Here is a 3,403-nt window from a genome sequence, read left to right as displayed (position 1 = left end):
AATTCCAAGTTGGCCTTCCTGTGTCCAGACAGCGAGTTGCTTTCTTACTGCAATTCACAATCTGAGCACAAGAGGCGTCTGGCGGTGCTGCAACTCTAGGTGTGTATAATGAGATTGCACTGAGGGGTAACTTTGCATCACCGTTCCCCAATCATGGAGATTGGTATAACCAATGATACCTTTAGAAATCCATTAAAAAACCCACTTTCCCACGTGTGTGGCATGTGCCATATGAAAAGCTGCTTACAAACTGGAATCATACAGTTTTCTAAGGCAGTGTGCATATCATATGTTTCACTCAAACAAAAATGAGAGACATTAGTAATTTTAGTTAAACGCACCCACAAATTATAGGTATGACTAGAAGAAGTTTCAGGAGAAGATACATACATTAAGTACTAGGTAGCAAAAAACCAAATAGTATACAGGTAAAAATCAGCATAGAGTTCATATGTAGCTGAGTTATTAAAGCTACTAAAAAGTCTCTGGTGCTTCTGGAACATCATGATGCTAAAATTGTGTCCTGGCATCAGAGGTCAAGGTCTTCAGCATTCACCTCAAATAACTACTGATTTACAAGATTCCAATTCGGTTTTGAAACTTTTTAACCTTCTTATAACAAACCTTACCACTTTTTTTACATCACCTCCTCAAAAGGCGAAAGTGGCGCATTGCAGTGCTGGGGCCCCTTGGTTTAACACCTCTTGCAAACAAGCAAGATCCCTTCTTCGTTCCATCTATAATGAATACAAAAACTCTAACGCCCAGGCTCTACCATCTTCCTATTTACAAGCCAAAAGAGCATACAAACAGACTTTAAAGCTGGCCAAACGCGAGTGGTATCAAAAACGTTGGCGAGCCTTGATTGCGGCCTCGAGATCCCGCAGACCACAGGAATTTTGGGCTCTGATAAACAAAAGAGGAAGGAAGTACCCACTGACGATTATCCCTGCGCCCACATGGGAACAATTCTTGAGTAAATATTTCTCCTTGGCAGAGGAATCCAACTCATCCACGGAACTCCGAGCCGACCATCTACCTTTGTGGCCCTCCACTGACCCAGACCTGATAATGGACTTGATATTAGATCTGAAAACGGGCAAAGCCCCCGGGCCGGATCTAGTCCCTGCTGAGGCTATTGTTGCGCAACCGAGGTGGTGGGCTGAAATTCTGGCCAAAGTCTTTGATGCAATTAATTCTACGGGGCTTATCCCTAGGTCATGGAAGGAGGCCGTGATCGTGCCAGTCCATAAAAAGGGTCCCCCTGCTGACCCGGAGAACTATCGGAACATCAGCCTTTTGTCTATCATCGGGAAAATCTATGCAAAATTTTTGCTGTCCAAGCTGTCCCATTGGGCAAACGACTCAATTTTGATTGGCCATGAGCAAGCGGGCTTTAGGAACAATTACTCGACCTCTGACCATATGGTAATCATGTATCATCTTGCCAGAAAATATTCTGCCCTGAGTCGGGGACGCCTATGTGTCGCTTTTATAGACCTAAAGGCTGCCTTCGACAGTATCTCAAGAAATTGCCTATGGAAGAAATTAGAGAGATGGGGCATAGATAGAAGGCTGTTATGGCTTATAACCCAATTACACCATGGGTCGTCGGCTAGAGTGAGACTCACACCGGCGGGAAACCTATCCAACGAGGTCCCAATAAATAGAGGTGTGCGCCAAGGCTGCATTTTGGCCCCACTCCTCTTCAACCTGTTTATTAGCGATATGAAGCTCTTTCTGAACGAGTCTCAAGCCAACATTCATGCCCCCCGCCTAGCTGATTTTCGCTGCCCTTTGCTCCTATATGCCGACGATGCAGCGATCCTTTCCTACTCTAGAGTTGGTTTATGCAGAGCTCTAAAGATTTTTGCGGCTTATTGCAAACTTAACCATCTGACAATTAATCATGGGAAATCTAAAGTCCTGGTCTTTACCAGGTCTCGGAAAACTTACAGCTGGAAGTTAGATGGAGTCCAATTAGAACAGGTTTTCAAATTTAAATACCTGGGAGTCTTTTTTCATCACAATCTAAGCTGGAAGCCACAGATACAGTATTTACTAAACAAAGGGAAAACAATACTTTATACTCTACTCCAATTTTTTGCGGTCGACGGAGCCTCTCACATCCCTTCTGCATTGAAGGTATACCACGCAAAAGTGGTTTCCACCCTCTGTTATGCTGCCCCGCTCTGGGCCCCAGGGTCCAATTTAACATCACTGGGGACATTGCAGAATCAGTTTCTCCGTCGCCTTCTGAAACTCCCCATGTGTGAGAGCAACGCAGCCATACGTCTGTAGTTAGGGATTGCATCATTGGAGACTGTCATCTGGAAGCGAGTCTTTGGCTATTGGCTGTCCAGCTGGCATAGGCTTCCCGACCATTACCTTTTTCAGTGCCTCTGGCGGGACGTCTTTGTCAATCCGTGGGTAGGAAAAATCCATGCCAAACTTCTGAGCATCGGAATTTCCCCAGCGGACTCCTTAAAGATGAACGTACGCTCAGCCAAAAGCCTTATTGAGCAAAGATTAGCGGACATTGAAAATCAACACAACCTCGCCAGGGGTGGGGGTGTCTGCTCCCCCAGGTATCACGGAATAACCCCTCCACTTGGCCTTCCATCATACATGTCATCTCTTTCATCAGTACCACACCGACTTGCATTTATTCGTGCAAGGTTCAATGTCTTTCCATCGAACCTGCTGAACCACAGATTTTCCAAGGGTTTGGTGTCTCCGCTATGCGTGTGTGACGGGGAAACTGTTGAATCTCTTTCACATATAATGTTCAACTGTCCCCTACATAGCATAGCCAGGGCTAAATTCCTGGGTCCTACTTTACTGCGCTTGGTTGGCAGGCCTGTTGAGTCACACGCCGCACTGCTTTTGCAGGATACAGATCCTTCTGTAACTCTGCAGGTGGCGAGATTTCTGAATGCGGTTATCTCACACTCAAAAACCACCAAAAAACAACAACAACATCAAAACTAATCGGACTGTTATGATGAGAGTGCATGTCGGAGTTCGTCTTCAGTTTTCCGTTTCTGTGATCCGTCCCTTGGAGCTCTCCTGGCCCCAAGCTGTCACTTGGCTCTGCTCAATGACCCACCCTTGCATCGTGGTGTTCACCTTCTGTTGTTGGATATATCTGTTTTTATGTCTCTGTGTTTTTATGTTTGTACATATTTTATGGGCTAATAGCCGTAAATAAATAAATAAATAAATAAATCTTCAGCATTCCCCATGTCACCTTTGGGCATCCCTCAGCCTTTCGAGGATGAGGATGGACACGATGGACTTTTGCACGGGGCTGCTGAGCCTGTAGAAGCGAAGTCAGGGTCATGATCCTTGCAAAGTCTGGAATGGGATTCTGCAGGCCTTGGTGCAAGCGCATGTCTTAGCC

Source organism: Podarcis filfolensis (assembly GCF_964270895.1).
Source record: "Podarcis filfolensis genome assembly, chromosome: W".
Lineage (NCBI taxonomy): Eukaryota > Metazoa > Chordata > Lepidosauria > Squamata > Lacertidae > Podarcis > Podarcis filfolensis.
The sequence above is the reverse complement of the archived record's forward strand: the minus strand, read 5'-3'. Positions refer to the sequence as shown.